This window comes from Podarcis tiliguerta, assembly GCF_965153285.1.
Source record: "Podarcis tiliguerta genome assembly, chromosome: 4".
NCBI lineage: Eukaryota > Metazoa > Chordata > Lepidosauria > Squamata > Lacertidae > Podarcis > Podarcis tiliguerta.
This window is the reverse complement of record NC_139537.1, coordinates 21,278,194-21,295,371: the sequence shown is the minus strand read 5'-3', so window position 1 is coordinate 21,295,371 and position 17,178 is coordinate 21,278,194. Positions and strand designations below refer to the sequence as shown.

The window sequence follows — 17,178 nt, the reverse complement described above, 5'->3', positions numbered from 1 at the left end:
TTCTTTCTTGGTTCTCTCTACTTTGTTCCTGTCTGGTGATCTGTACATAGTATGCTTAGGTGCTAAGTTTTAGTCTTATTAAGTTAAGGTTTTTCTGCAACTGGATTCTTAAGGAGATGCCAATCTGGAAGAGTTGGATTTATGACTGTTATGCTAATTTGCCTTCAGTAAATAATACTGGATGAATCTGATTGCGTCCTGAGTTATTTTGGGGGACCCAGCATTGTTTTTACTTTGATAACTCTGCATTGTGACTTGCTTGGATCATCATGCAGCAAAACTACGATGATGTATGAGTCAATTACAGTCATTAAGTACTGGATTTCTTTAACATCTGACCCGAATTGGGCCAATTTGGGTGGTACCAGGATTTAATAAAGTTGGGCTGAGACAGCCTCAGATTGTCACTGCTCACAGCTGTCAGAAGCCTATGTGGGCAGGCAGCAGAGGCAGGTTGCAAGCTGGGGTGGGCTGTTTGCAAAAAGGCTTTTAAACAGCCCCACACTGTACTTTCACAGAGATAATGATGGTCACCACCTTGGAAGGCTTTAGAAGGGGGTTAGACATATTCATGGAGAATGAATGGCTAGCAGCCATTCTGGCTGTATTGTACCTCCTCTGTTGGAGGCAGTGTGCTGGTCCCGAGGGTTAACCATGCGGCGAGGTCTGAGTCCAGTCCGAGGTTGAGGGTGCGGTATGGAGGCTGTCTGTCAAAGCTGAAGCTGGATCCAAGGCAGGGAGTTGGGTGAGGTCAGGAACTCTGGCAGAAAAGCAGGACAGGGTGCAGGCAGGAACTGGCTACCAACAATGTTGCTCCCGCAACCTGGGACTGGGGCTGGCTGGCTTTTATCTGCTCTGAGGCATAGGGCGGCCCCGGTCCACAGGTGGCTTGCCTCTCCTGGCCTGGAGGCGAGCACTCCTCCTGCGGGAACTTAGTTCCCTCCGCCTCTTTGCCCGGAGCCTCTGCAGCTCAGGAGAGGATGGAGGGTTACCAGACCCAGAGGCAACCTCACCTTCCCCTGACGGGGCTGAGAGTGGAGCACCTGCAGGCAATGGGTCCTCCATCACCTCAGGAGCCAGAGCAGACTCAGCTGGTGCCTGCACCTGAGGATCCAGCACAGGTGAGGGCCCTTCAGGTTCAAGCCCCAGCCCCAGCTCAGCTGGTTCTGGAGGCGGGGACTCCTGTGCAGGCTGGGATTCCTCAGGTTCAGCTTCCGAGTCCAAATCCCAGGCCATCCCAGGTAGTATTCTTCTAAATAACAGTTGCTGGAAACTGCATCTCAAAGGCATTCAGCTGACTCCTGTGAGAACAGGATTCTGGACTAGATGGGCCATTGGCCTGACTGAGCAGGTTCTTCTTATGTCCGTATTGAGACACTTCTTGCCAGAGGTATGTCTAGCTAGAGAAACCTTGAATACGCATGGATTTTGTTGAAGCTTGGATTCCTGCAGAATGCTGCAAAAACAAGGGCCTTGCCAGTTCCCAACTGCTACTACACCCAGCTCATGATCTCTGCACCTTCTCCGATTCTCAAACATACAATCTTATTGATGGGATTCTGTAATAAACATAATTTATTATGTATTTTGAAGCTATCCCAGCAGTTTATGAATCAATTTATAAAATGAACTTTATCTTTACCATGCAATGTACAGTAGCTCACAGTTCCATCAACACAGAAGCATTCACTTCTGAAGCCATTAGAACTTTTATTGCTAGTGCGTGAAATACAGCTGCAATGGGTTTAATTGATGTTGGGCACATTCCAGTAGAGTAGTCTCCCCTGAGTTAGGAGCTTTGTTAAAAGTCCTGAGTGTAAAATAACAATAAAGCTAAAAGCAGCAGCAACAGTGTCAAAGTGTTAGTTGCTCACCATTTCAAAATATTTTATTGCAGATTTCAAATATTAAAAATGGAAATGATAAATCCCAGAATGGGCCAGTCAACTCAAATATTACATCACTTCTAATGCAACAAATGAACCAGATCTGAATTGATTCCAGTATTGTATGAATGGAGTCTAGTTTTTAAACTGTTTCTCATAAATGTTTAAAAGCATAAAGCTCTACATTTTTCAAATTTTCATAAATGTAAATTGGCCTGTTCTTCACAGTCTTTAAAAAATAAAATAGATCTGTATATATTTATATACATGGGATTGTGCTCACATTCCATCTATATATGTAGCCCAAGCTTTCATGAGAAATACTGTGCAGTAGCTAACAAAATAAATAACCACCACTATATGTACTTTTCTCACTTGACCTTTGACACAGTCCAGAAGGACCATTATTTCTGAATATTTTGCTGTTGTCCACCCCCATTGCAAACTGTTGGCAATAGCTTCACAACCGCCCATAACTTTGGCAGACAGGGTCTTGGGTTTGAGCCCCACATTGGGCAAAAGATCCCTGCATTGCAGGGGGTTGGACTAGATGACCCTTGTGGTCCCTTCCAGCTCTACAATTCCATGAGTCTAAAGCAAGGACTTCCATGGCTGTGGAAACCTCCTTAGAGTGGAGGGCCGTTTCTGCGAAACCCTAACCTTCAGCAGATACACCAGGGGTTAGGATTGTTCCCAGACAGATTTCTATCACTACCATCCTGCTTCACATCCTGGTTCATATCCAATGTGTGCTTGTCTCATAAGCCTCCTAGTGAAATCCTGTCACACTAGATACCACAAACGTTCTTGTTTATCTTTCACCCATTTTTTGTTACCCTGTAGTGCGAGAGTGGGACGCAGGTGGCACTGTGGGTAAAAGCCTCAGTGCCTAGGGCTTGCCAATCGAAAGGTTGGCGGTTCGAATCCCCACGGCAGGGTGAGCTCCCGTTGCTCGGTCCCAGCGCCTGCCAACCTAGCAGTTTGAAAGCATCCCCGGGTGCAAGTAGATAAATAGGGACCGCTTACCAGCGGGAAGGTAAACGGCGTTCCGTGTGCGGCTCTGGCTCGCCAGAGCAGCGATGTCACGCTGGCCACATGACCCGGAAGTGTCTCCGGACAGCGCTGGCCCCCGGCCTCTTGAGTGAGATGGGCGCACAACCCTAGAGTCTGTCAAGACTGGCTCATACGGGCAGGGGTACCTTTACCTTTACCTTTTAGTGCAAGAGTGACTCTCCACATGGCACTAACACAGTAAAGCATACTTACCTGGGAGTAAGCACCATCGGACCAAGTGGGACTTGTTTCTAAGTAAATATGCACAGGACTGCGCTGCCTAGTATTTAAAAATCCACTGTAATAAATGGAGTTCACTAAGGTTCTTAAATTAACCAGACTTGGCAGTCCATCTTCTCAGATAAAATCATGGGACAGAAGTACCGCAGATGCATTGTGTCAACATAAACATGCCACAGACCTGTGACTGTCCTGGCTGACAATTCTGCTTTACCTAACAATGACAAATCATTCTAGAGCTGGTGAGATGATATTTTTATGGTGTCGGCTAATGCTTCACTTACACTCTGTTTTTCTTCTGACCTTCACAAATAAAAAGAAAAATTACAAGTCTATGCTCCCTGAAGTCCAGTGCCATTCTTTGTAAAGAAGGCCCCTTGTCCCTGCAGAGGTGTGCATACTTTCCCCCCGGGGTATGATCCCCAACTGGGGTGTATGGGATGTTAGGGGAGTAGTAGTACCTCTGGTGGGGGACGCATTGTACTCTTGGGTAGTTTGTCCCCCTTTGGTTCCAGAAGCTGTTGACATGCGATAGTAGCCACATACTGGGAACAGAATTGACTGGTTGCCTAAACAGGTGAGGGTAGCTGATGGGGCCCAAACCCTTGGTGAATTAGGGACTTCCCCTGCAAGTGAAGACAAGTTCTGGCAAACTGAGCAGATGAGACCAATAGTGGGTCCAACAGCCAAGAAGGTGGTTTCTGCACACGCTATAGAGGGAAGTGAGGGGCAGATGGGGCTCGTACACCTGGGAAGGTAGCCCATCTAGGAGAAGGAAAACTCTGACCCTAAACCTCCATTGCCTTGTGGGTTATATCCGAGAGAAGAAAAGGCGAAGAAGCAACAAATCACACTAATCTGAACTGGTTGGGCGACACCTTGTACGCCGCCTGCTGGCAACTCCTGCAGCCAAGCTGGGGCCAAGCGTATTGCGTTGCTCTCCTTTGGACCACATCAGCGAAGCCAGGAGGAGGTCTTGTCATCTGGGCAGCCCAGGACCTCCATACACACTGCCCAGGCTTGTCCCCAACCCCCAGGGTGGTCACTTTGGTGCTGCTAACACAGCGGTTTGACTTCACGCCTGGAGGCACACTCCATTCTCTCTATCTCGACAAATGGATGCCAACAAGATCCCATCCTGCTAGGGTGCAAGTGTGGTTCTTTTCCATTTGATCACAGTCCTTTCCCCAAGCAAGATGCCCACTGGGTGGGGAAGACCCACATTACTTCCAAAACAATAGGAGGGACAGCATCAGATTCCAAAAGGGATGTATTCACAAGGACGGGGCAGCCGAGTAAGTGGGCTTTAAGCAAGGAACTACAGGACCCTTATAAATATTCAACAGGTTTAGTGGTGGGTGAAACTAAATGCCACTGCTAAGAAACCTGATGTTAAGAGGAGTCCCATAACTCCTAAATTAAGGAGTTCTTAAGCCTGGTAGCGCAGTTGGCTCTGGCTGGCTTCAGGAGCTGCTCGCTGCTTTGGCGCCCGCCATTTTTCCTCTCCAGAAGTCCCCATATGATGTGTTGCACACAAGACACATCATATGGGGACTTCCAGTCAGGAAAAATGGCGGGCACCACGGCAGAGGGCAGCGAGCAGCTCCTGAAGCCAGCCAGAGCCAATTGCACTACCGGGCTGGCTCCGGGCTGCTGTGGCTGCAGCTGCCACGTTTCCCAGTGACAGATTTGCAAATCTGGGGACATTCCGGGGAACAAGGGACATCTGGTAACCCTAAGTTACATGACATCCGGCAGACAGTCATAAGGAGCAGGGTCTTCCCTGCTCAGAATATTGCAATAGAATTGACTTGACAAAATTCCCTGGGGAGGAAATTTTCTAATGTGGGTGCCACTTGCAAGAAGGCACTATGTGCTGTGTGGAGAAGTACTTTAGATTTTCAGTTCCGAATCTTCCAACATTCAGCTTCCTTGGAAGTAACATTCCCTAGTAATCAGCATCATCCTAAACCAAAATAATTGTGTCTTCTGCTATGCACTTCTCTGCACTTCAAAAGAGCTAGCATCTACTCTTCCCCATCTCTCCTGCCTCCAGTAGGAGATGATTTAAAATTCAAATCTTATCCTTCAAAGTATCTGCGGCCTCTCTTAGATTTATATCATGTGTAAATAAAAGGCCATCAAAATAAGTGAATGCTGATAAACCCGATAGGCCCTGAGGGATGGGGGTCCTTGGCAGTTTCTTGGCAAGCCTTTTAGATTAATCCGATTTATGTTTTCCAGCTCAGAGATGGGTTTATTAAACAGGGTTCCTTGTCTCGCTCTAACGCAAAGCTGCACATATTAAAATATGAATTTCTCGTATGTGGCTGAAATGGATTTAAAAGATTGCATCTCTCTGTGATTGCATTGCTCCTGGAATTTGAAGAAGGAAACAAGTTAATGGCTATTTTAATGCTGACCTTTACTCATATTACACATGTTAGTTCTACGTGGCATGAAGTTCAGGACAAACGCGTCCATTCTCATCAGGCGTGCGGCAGAGTTCGCAATGTTCTCTTCTGCCTGGCAAATATACAAACACAATCAATTCAAAGCACTTGACAAAGTTATTATGGTTAACCCTACATTGCTGATCTACAATCAGTAAGAAATGCATGTATGTTTTGTTTTTAAAAATACTAAGAATCTAAACTAGGCATTCTACAATATTATCAGAATATCAGTCATTTTATTCAATCATTTCCAGTGTGGCTGAAATGCCTTTTTTTATATAAAAAAGTAACAGGTGCTAGGAACAAACACCAAAGGGTCACTACTGGGTCTCTCTTTGCAAGTTTCCCAACAATTTTGGATGGTCACGTTTGGAAATGGGCACAAGTCTGAGTCACCAAAGTGAATCTTACAAGGTTGCCACCACCTGAGGTGGCTCACTCTCTCCGCCTTTCCCCTCTCCTCCTCCTATGTAACCCCACAGCTCATCTACCCCACCACTATTTTTCTCATCCTTCCCCCCCCCCCGCCTCCTACTCCCTGCCTGTTGACTTGGCACATGCGTTCATCTCCCTATATTATTCCACGCCAGTGAGCGTCACATGGCTCTTGTAGATTTGAGAGCAAAAGGCCCAATTCACCTGAGAGGTCATTTAAAAAAAAATCTTCTCCCCCCCAAGTTATTTTTAAAATTACTGTATATATTTATCTTTTAAGTAGGGTTGAAGTACCTATTTATTTGAGTGTAATTATGCCTATGAAAAAAAAAAGTATCACAAGTGTAGATTTGAAGTGCTTAATTATTAAAACAACCATGTTGCTGGAAATGGCAGTGACTGAAAAGGTGGCAAGGCTTTTCTTTTTAATATAATCAGTATTAGTGCGATTACACCTTTTCATCTAAGCACTAATGCGATATACATACAGTGTTTTTCCCCCTAAAGAAACGTTTAGGGGTACTCTCATTTTCCTACTCATATTGAAATACTGCCCCTCAATGAGGCCAAACTTAGCTTCACAAAATGTTTAGGGGTATATGTACCCCTGCGTTCCCCCCAGATAAAAGCAGTGTGTGTCTTTGTGTGTGTGTGTAAATGTAGTGTAATGGTGTAATGTAAAAAAGCCAGAAAAGTTTTTCTCACTAAACAAAATAGTGATTTAAAAATAAATGGGGTGATAAAGGGGCACCTACCAAAAGCTTATAGTGAAGCTGCGTACGGTAATGATAGGCTTACTTTACTGGCTTGAGACACCACTGTGCATGTTAAAAACCACACTTCCTAGGAAGATGGGAGAGGAGCATTGAGAATGTTCTACACCTGTAGAGATTGCACCATTCTTTCAAATAAAGCCACCTTTTTTGCTGTCTGAGAAAAGATGAAAGAAGTATCTGTAAAATTCAACAAGACATTGGCTTTGTTATGCCTTGGCGTGCATGCCCTGTGACAAAAATGAGTGAACAAAGTGTAGTATTTCAACTCTATGCTTCTAGTTTAGCAGTGCTCCAAGATGGTGCTGCCTGCCTTGTCTGTGTGTGCATGTTTGAGAAAGCTGCTGTGTTACAAACAATTAAAAATATAGATAGAGTCTTCTGCCCGATTAACCAAGGGCACCTTTTAAAATTTATCAAATTACTCTCGCAGCTCTGCTAAAAATATAGCTACGTACACAAGCCCACTGCAAAGAAAGCTGAACTGTCAACACTGCTGTGCAGCTGTATTCTGTTGACAGTGGACAGGGCTACACTATGACAGTACTTTCAGCACAGAGAATCTCTAGACCCTGGCAGATTCCCTCTGTCTTAAAGGGGCTTCCTGAAGCTATGTGAACATTATTTCTAAATCAGGAAGACCTGACAAAGAGGATATGGACATTAGCGAGTCATGAGCAGCTGTGTCAAGTTCTGAGAATATATAGCATGTTAAATTCCAGTGAAGCAAAGAAGTAAAAATGACTAGTTTAAGGTTTAAAAGCAAAATGTCGAATGAGTTCCAAGTCTTTGTGAGCTGATGCTGTAGGTTTTGATCTTTCGTTGCTAAGGCTGCAGTCCTGTAAAGTAGGCCTGCAACTTATGAGTGATTTACTTACACGGTGGCAGTTTTTGGTAGGATGGTGGGATAATGTATAAATGAATGGAAAGCCAGAGGGATAATGTATAAATGAATGGAAAGCCAGAGGGCCTTTGTACACAGACCTCCCCGGATCGTAGCCCCTGCATACGTTGCAAGCCCACTGGACACAGCTACCTGGGAGTAGGCTCCCCTAAACAAGTGTTGCAAGATGGGCTTCCAAATGTTTGGGAAACTTATAATTTTAGACCTACCCTTCCTCTCTCCAAATCTTTGCTGCGTTGCTTACATATGAACCAAGAGCAGCCATTATCTGCAGTCAAGAGCTTTGGAAGACGATAAACAAACCAGAAACTATAAACAAACCGCATGAATATTTAACTGTGCTGGGCTTCAATTATTTACGACCCTGCTTAAGGGCATCCTTTTCAACGCAGCGTAAGACTTAACAAGAAATCCCAGGATGTTTTCTTCATATAGACTGGTTCTGGGGACAGCTTTTACTTATCAAAGATCGCCCACAACATTTCACTTCCCAAACAACTGCTGTCAATAATTCTTGAAATGTCATGAGCTACACCATGGGAAGGCAAACTAAGGCCCGGGGGCCAGATCTGGCCCAATTGCCTTCTAAATCCGGCCTGCGGTCTGGGAATCAGCGTATTTTTTACATGAGTAGAATGTGTCTTTTTATTTAAAATGCATCTCTGGGTTATTTGTGGGGCATAGGAATTCGTTCATTCCCCCCAAAAAAATATAGTCCGGCCCCCCACAAGGTCTGAGGGGCAGTGGAATGGCCCCCTTCTGAAAAAGTTTGCTGACCCCTGGGCTATACCATAATTTTACTTGATGCCTACTCAAGTTTTCCTTCTGCAAACCTCCAAAAGTTAGTTTAGGATTGAAGCTTGATATTGGGCAATTCCCACACCCCCCAGCAGCAGCACCCTCCCATCTCACATTGTTAAGGAGGCATGGACGGCCCTACCATTAGGTAGGTAGTGGTGGTCACCTGAGGAAGCAGATGCTGGTGGGCATGGATGGGCAGCGAGGTGCTGGAGGACAGAGCTGCATGTGCCACATGACCAACCCAGCACCCCATATGCTACCCTGTTGCCCTCAGGTGCAGTGAAGGATGGGTGCTGAGGTAAGTTTCAAATGCCTGAGTCAAGAGCTCCCAAGCCCTGTGAGAATGAGGCTTGTCTTGGCAGCTCTTGACCCAGCAGAAGGAGGAGGACATTGGATGGTGGGAAGCCAAGTGGGAGGAGGGAGGAAGTCTCCCCTTTCCACTTTGACTTCAGTCTCTTTGGAAGGGGGAGCAATGAGGCCAGTTCCACCCTCTGACCTTCCTGCAGAATGAAGAATCTCAGCAAAGGCTGGGATCCACATAGCTCAACAGTAGTCGAAATTCTACTCAAGAAACTTCATTATTTAGAAGGCATTTGACCTTCTGGGGTCTCCATTGTCAAAACTAAGTTGGAACGTCTTTACTCTAAGTGACAAAAGCTACAAAGTCTCCAAGTTATAGGACAACGAACTGTAGACGAGCTGCACACCAATGAAAATTGCAACCAGTTTACTTTGTTCTTCTTTTAAAATGGCTTTGAAGGGCAATCTTTCCTGCTTTGATGCCTCAAAGAATGACTGCTGTAACTGGAGTATAAAGACAGAAGACATGTTTTGATTGCACATGGCTGGGGTTTATTGCTCCGAGTTAATCGCTTTATTAACATCAAGTCAATACTGGCAGAATCATCTGTGGAGATCAAGCAGATCATCTTAAGCTCCCGGACTTTATTTAATCCTATCCAGCAGGTGCTGCATGAGAGTCTAGTTAAATTTTGCCTAATCTGTGGACTCCAGGCTAAACCAAACCACTTGCATAGTTGCTTTCTTGCTCAGGCTGGGAAATAGATGGGTTTGCGGTGCAAGTCTCTCAGTGTACTACATGTCATTAGCTTAAATATCAGATTTGAGAGTCAACTTTTGTAAATGGCTAAAAGAAAAACACCCTGCAGGTGTGAAAACAAGTTTTAGAAGTTCAGTGGTACCTCGGGTTACATACACTTCAGGTTACATACGCTTCAGGTTACAGACTCCGCTAACCCAGAAATAGTGCTTCAGGTTAAGAACTTTGCTTCAGGATGAGAACAGAAATCATGGTTCAGCGGCGTGGCGGCAGCGGGAGGCCCCATTAGCTAAAGTGGTGCTTCAAGTTAAGAACAGTTTCAGGTTAAGTACGGACCTCTGGAACGAATTAAGTACTTAACCCGAGGTACCACTGTACTGTATGTTATGAAGCTGCTCAGAGTGGCTGGGGAAACCCAGTCAGTTGGGTGGGGTATAAGAAATAAATTAGTAGTAGTTGTGGTAGTATGATTGCCAATTTCTTTTCTCCGGGACTGTTCCTCCGCTCTTAATACAGTGTGTGTGTGTGTGTGTGTGTGTGTGTGTGTGTGTGTGTGTACCTCTGACCTGTGAGCTTATGGGTTTAAGAAGTACCTCAAATATGCTCCTAGTTATGCACTGACATGAGAAAGCAGACTTTGATTCAGCTGATGGTCGGTTGAGCTGCAGCCTCCTGGATTGACTGTGCTAGTGAGTTCTCAGGGGCTTCAGAGAACCACGACATGCAGAAACTGTGGAGCTGAAGCTTTCCCTGTCACAGAAGTAAGTGATGGCAAAAGCGTTACCTCCTGAATTTACACTTCTAACTCAGGCATATTGAAAGCTTCTCCCAGAACTCAGCCTAAAAAGGCATCTTCTTGCTTTATGGTTGCGGAAATCTCTGTGGGTTATTCTCTTCTCATGGGTGCTATTTATTGCTCAGATAGAAGGCATTGCATCTGCCAAACTTATTCCCACCATGCAGCTCTGAAAACAACAAGGAGCCCTAAAGATTTACAATAAACTAAGGCTAGCAAGTCTTAAAGGTACAGCCTAAATTTTTTGGCTTGGGAATTTGCATGCTCTGGGTGGGGATAGGGAGAGGCTATAGAGAAAACATGACAAATTAATGTTTGCCCGATTATCTGACAAGTTATGGCAGGGATGGCTGCCTTGTGGTCTGCTGGCTACTTCTGGTCCCCCAATAGATGTGTGTGTACAGACACACACACACACACACACACACACACACACACAGAGGTATTCTTTATTTATCTATTTTTTAAAATGGTGACACCAATTTTTACACTTCAGCCAATCTGACACACACACGCGACCCAGACAGTTGCCTATGGGTCAATGTGACCCTCAGCCTGAAAAATGTTACCCCCCCCCCCCAGTTCCACGTTACAACAGTCTGGGAATTGGCCCATCTTATTCAGCTGCTAGGGGGACGCAGGTGGCGCTGTGGGTTAAACCACAGAGCCTAGGACTTGCCGATCAGAAGGTCGGCGGTTCGAATCCCTGCGACAGGGTGAGCTCCCGTTGCTCAGTCCCAGCTCCTGCCAACCTAGCATTTTGAAAGCACGTCAAAGTGCAAGTAGATAAATAGGTACTGCTCCGGCGGGAAGGTAAAAGGTGTTTCCGTGTGCTGCTCTGGTTCACCAGAAGCGGCTTAGTCAGGCTGGCCACATGACCCGGAAGCTGTACGCCGGCTCCCTCGGCCAATAAAGCGAGATGAGCACCGCAACCCCAGAGTCGGTCACGACTGGACCTAATGGTCAGGGGTCCCTTTACCTTTATTCAGCTGCTAAAACTCTCTTAGAACTCAGTTATCAGCTATGTAGGGTAGCTTTGCCCCCCCCCCCAAAAAAGAGGAAACCTGTCACCATCAAGAGGGTAAAGGAGGACAGAGATCTGCATACAATTTTCCTAGAAATAATGGCTGTAATTTAAACAGAAACCAAGGACATCTCCCCATAGTGAGGAATAGCGTGACCAGGTAGGTGATCTGTGTGCCTCACTCAATCTGATGTCCAGGTTTTCAGCATTGATGGGCAACTTCAAGACCCCAGCTCCCCCTTATTATGGTTTAAACAAGTCTAACCTGACAGACCTTTGGATAGAAAACACTTCCAACTAGAGCTTTGACTAGAATAGGGTTTTCCAAACTTGAGTCTCCAGCTGTTGTTGGACTACAACTCCCATCATCCCTTGCTAGCAGGACCAGTGGTCAGGGATGATGGGGATTGTAGTCCCAAAACAGGTGGAGACCCAAGTTTGGGACACCCTGAACTAGAGGATTGCCCTCTGTAAAGTCATACTCACGGCCACCAGACTCATGGCAAAGGCAAACCTGGCCTGGATGTGATGTAGCCCTTCTGTCCCTCTGCGATTGACCTCTGTGGCATGGGCTGGTGGCATCCCCAGGCTCTTGTTGATGAATGTAACAATGCTTAGCAGAGTCAGAGTCTGCTTTTTACTCCTTGTTGAAAGGCAGAACAAGGCTGCTGAGTGTCACAAGACAACACTTGAACATTTGAAGCCAAAGAACCAAAATAAGCCTAACGGTGATATGTATGTCAGGGGAAGCAGCCATGGAAAACATGGACTCCTTCTCATGTTACCATTTCAAGTTGGGAGCATCTGCCAGGTGGCTGCACTTGCCTGTGCACTGCCAGAAGTGTACGTACAATGCCTTGTATGCATGAGAACTGCGGCATACATCCAGTGGAGCTGTATGCACGCTTAGCAGAGATATGCAGGAAGCGAGGCTGTGTAGGCATGTGGCATCATGACATTTATTAACCTGCAGCAAATCAAAACAACAAAACATGGCTGGTGTAAGCAGTGTCTCACACATGTCTTCTCTGGCTGAGAGCACAGAACAAAGAGCAGGAAAACAAAAGCACAAAGAATGGAAGTTCTCTTGTCTGAGATTCCGTTCCCATACTCCAGCAGTATGGAATGTAAATAAGGAGCACATGATCCAGCAATGAGAGAATGAATTACTGACAAGAAGTCCCAGGTCTTGTGGAAGAAGCCCACCCAGAAGCTCCTCCTCATCCCAGAAGGACTGGCACTGGTGTGGGGGAAACGCCATAGCGCAGGACTTTCTCCTTTGGCTGAGTCTTCTGATATGATCCAAAGTAGTGCAGGGAGAGGGGGGACGCAGGTGGCGCTGTGGGTTATAGAATCATAGAATCATAGAATCATAGAATCATAGAATCATAGAGTTGGAAGAGACCACAAGGGCCATCGAGTCCAACCCCCTGCCAAGCAGGAAACACCATCAGAGCACTCCTGACATATGGTTGTCAAGCCTCTGCTTAAAGACCTCCAAAGAAGGAGACTCCACCACACTCCTTGGCAGCAAATTCTACTGTCGAACAGCTCTTACTGTCAGGAAGTTCTTCCTAGTGTTTAGGTGGAATCTTCTTTCTTGTAGTTTGGATCCATTGCTCCGTGTCCGCTTCTCTGGAGCAGCAGAAAACAACCTTTCTCCCTCCTCCATGTGACATCCCTTCATATATTTGAACATGGCTATCATATCACCCCTTAACCTCCTCTTCTCCAGGCTAAACATGCCCAGCTCCCTTAGCCGTTCCTCATAAGGCATCGTTTCCAGGCCTTTGACTATTTTGGTTGCCCTCTTCTGGACATGTTCCAGTTTGTCAGTGTCCTTCTTGAACTGTGGTGCCCAGAACTGGACACAGTACTCCAGGTGAGGTCTGACCAGAGCAGAATACAGTGGCACTATTACTTCCCTTGATCTAGATGCTATACTCCTATTGGGTTAAACTACAGAGCCTAGGACTTGCTGATCAGAAGGTCAGCGGTCCGAATCCCTGCGACGCGGTGAGCTCCCGTTGCTCGGTCCCTGCTCCTGCCAACCTAGTAGTTCGAAAACACGTCAAAGTGCAAGTAGATAAATAGGTACCGCTCTGGAGGGAAGGTAAACGACATTTCCATGTGCTGTTCTGGTTTGCCAGAAGTGGATTAGTCATGCTGGCCACATGACCCGGAAGCTGTACGCCGGCTCCCTCGGCCAATAAAGCGAGATGAGCGTCGCAACCCCAGAGTCGGTCACGACTGGACCTAATGGTCAGGGGTCCCTTTACCTTTAGTGCAGGGAGAAGCTGTGATGCAGCAGCTTTCATGCACAAACATGCGAAGGGGTATTGCGATATAGCCATTCTACCTGCGAGAACTGTAAGCATAGTGATTTAATTTACTGAAACTGGGAATGCTTAAATGCATTATGGTGGCAGACACAATTGTACTGGCAATGGATATTGGTCATAATATTGAGACAGGGGTGTGGGAACGATTGTGGAATAATGATATAAAGTTTACATCCTGTTATAACCTGAGGGAAAATTATATGAAAATGATGTATAGATGGTACTTGACACCTAATAGTTGCGATCCTATGATGCTACTTGTGTGAATGATGCCTTTGAATGTCTGGAGTCACTTGTGCGGTTCTTTACCATTGGATCAGCACCTGGTCTAATGGCTGATGGAAAACAACAGCACGATTAGCCTTGCCTATGCAGTGGTACAGTTCCCACACTGGGGTTTTTGTCAGTCTGTTTCTAGAGAGCAGATACCACTTTTAATTAATTATTTTTCCGTGCCAAGATCTGAAACCCAAAACAGGAGAAAGGGAGATTTACTCGCAGATCCCTGTAAATAGCACCACTGTTCCCCTCCACCTTGGAAAGTGCATGGGATTTTGCTCTCTTAAACTGTTGGAAATCCTGGAACATGGCAAGAAGCCTGGAATGCTCTATTCTTAGAGCGAGAAAATATAAGTAGGTCAAGTTAAAATAGTTCCTGTAAACATTGCCTCTCTGTTCGGAATCGTCTCTGTTCTGTCTTAAGACCAAAGTGCCTCTTATCATTCTTTCCTTCCCAGATTTGGTTTGTTGTCACTTTCTAAACTCCTGTCGGATTTGTGCTGATGATGCAAAGTACAAGTAACATTGCAGATCCATACAAGGAAACCGCAATGGCCACTGCTCAGTGTCTTCAGGAGAGGATATGTGATGAAATGGGAACAAACAGTTGGCTATTTCTTTAACTTCCCAGTTCTTTTCTGGAGAGTTGCAGATTTCTCAAACTTATGAAAACCTCAGCAAGATACCACCATCTCAGTTATCTGAACCAATAACTGGTTTGAGGATGACTGTATATGCCCATAGAAAAGAGCAGAAAATGTTTGTGGATGTAGCATCAACGAGCCAAGAGGCTGGATCCAGACTACGTTAGCTGAAGTTGGGTCCCAAGTAAATCAACAGGATAAGTCAGTCATTGCTTAAGTCCTATTGATTTTAAAGCATACCAAGTCAAACTAATTTAGGTTGCAGTCCTAATCCCACTCACCACATTGAATTTAACAGGTGTTATGTACTGAGTTGAATAGGATCCAAAATGCAGCCTTCTGATTGGTCCTAGAACAATAGGATCCAAAATGCAGCAGTATGATTGGTCCACAGGAGCCACCCAATCAAGCTCCAGGTAGAAGTGAATCCACAACCTGATTGGCCTACAGAAGAATCCCTGAATTAGCCAATCACATGCAGCCCATTGTGTAAATAATGTATATAAAGCAGCTATTGTGGGGGAACTTCCATTCCTCCTCACCACTATGAGCTGAATAAAGAGCATGAAATCCATTCTTGACTCCGAGTATATTTCACTGGCGACGAGGATGGGATCCTGCTGAGCTGACTGCCACACACAGCACCGCAGCACCACCCCCTGCCCCACCGCTGCCTCGCATTGTGTATCCAGGTTTCAGCTCCGGGACCCAAGGAACTCAGGATGGCAACCGACAGCAGCTTCTCGCCGTTCAAACCAGCATCAGGAGACTGGGAAGCATATGCCTCCCGTTTCACCTTCCTCCTAGAAGCCAAAGGGGTCACCAACGACGCCAAGAAGAGGGCGGTATTCTTCAGCGTCTGTGGAGAGGAGACGTTCGAAATGACCTGGGCTCTCCTGGATTTCAACAGTACTTACAGTGTTTCTGAGTAGACATGGCTAGGATGGTGCTGCTGACCTGGATCCAACCCACTCCCTTTTTTTGATGCTGGGGAAACAATTGTCAGCATGCTGATTATTCCAGCAGGGCTATCAGAAACTTTGGAGGTGAGGACATTTAGATCAGAAAGCGGGTTTGGAGAGAAGCACAATGACAGCCCCCAGCACTACTGCTCTGACCCAATTAGCTCTCACATCCCTAGGGTTGCTTTTAAGTGATAATAAATATATCAGGAGATACAACCACAGCTCTGCCACTTAACATATGGCTTGGCCCTTATTTGCCTTCTATTCCTAAATTAGAACCCCCCCAACACTTTAGCCTTTGTTCCAGCAAAAAGTTACTTGGATCCGTTCATCATGTTGGTTGTCCTTTCTTACACTATGCCCAGCTTTACTGACACTGGCTCAGGATTAATTTCTCCTTATGTCACTATTGGAAGAGTAGTAGATCATTATGGGTCTGCAATCAACGCAGCACAAACATTATGTCTCTGCAAGCAACACAAACAATTCCAGCACAGCAAATAAAGAAGATTGATGCTTTTGCTCAGTTCTTCTGTTACTATCGCAGCTAGAGTGTCAGCCAGAGGCACCAACTTCCGGGAAAGATAGTGGAGGCCCGACACAACGTTCTGACACCACAAGCACAACGCTGCACGTTGTTTTGATGTCACATGCGTGACGTTGCGAGGAGCCTGGGGCAGAGCCAAATGCAGTGGCAGCACAGGCTTAGCAGTTGGCGGCCGCCATCTTCCCCCTCCCCCTGGGAAGACGGGGAAAGCCACCCTTGGCTCGTGGCAGCAGCAGCAGGAGGAGGAAGAGGAGGAGCCACCAACCATAGAGCCATGCCGTGCTTGACTCCAGTATCGTCCTCGTCCTGCGCCACTGACTGGGGGCTGCTTCCCTGTCCCTCCTCCATGTGGCAGAAGAAAGAGGAGCTGCCGGCCACCGAAGCTGCACTGCGCCCGGTCTGCATGTAGCCTCCTCCATCCTCTGAACATTGGGGGGACCCCAAAGTGCCCTGGCGCCTATATGGTGTCAGCTCCAGTTTTGCCGGAGGGGGGTAGGCACTTGGGCTTGAGTGCACCGCCTCACAGAGGCATAGGAAGGTCAGGTGGTACCCAGTGAGGAAAATTTATTGCCACCCCCCACACACATTGATTTTTTATTTTTATTTTTGCCTGCAAAAATGGTTTTACGTTATTTCATATTTTCTTACAAAGGAATGTGGATTCTGGGCCTCTGATAACAAGTAGGCGACTGTGGACAGATTCATAAATCTACAGGATGGATTGTGTTTTGGCTTGTGTCATTTTATTTATATTTATTGTTTATTTATTTAATAAAATTTATTTAAAAAAACCTGCAAAGTGGTTTACCAAAACAAAACAAAACAAAAAACCACAGCAGTAAAATCAAGAAAAATCAACAATCCTACTTTAAAACACACAAAAGCTAAAATATTAAGATAAAAATTACTTCGACTTCCTAAGCATCTAGGTATGCTTGCCTAAAGAAGAATGCTTTTAGCAGGTGCCTGAAAA

The 17,178-nt window shown here is 45.9% G+C and overlaps 1 long non-coding RNA gene across 1 annotated transcript; it reads right to left on the bottom strand.

The window, feature by feature from the left end:
• Nucleotides 1-5,621: 5,621 nt before the first annotated feature.
• On the bottom strand, nt 5,622-12,100 carry LOC310675881. The gene is made up of 3 exons (XR_014510277.1): nt 11,943-12,100; nt 10,444-10,573; nt 5,622-5,701 (listed from the first exon to the last, which is right to left on the bottom strand). It is a non-coding gene; the product is annotated as an uncharacterized lncRNA (long non-coding RNA).
• Between the last annotated feature and the right edge of the window lie 5,078 nt (nt 12,101-17,178).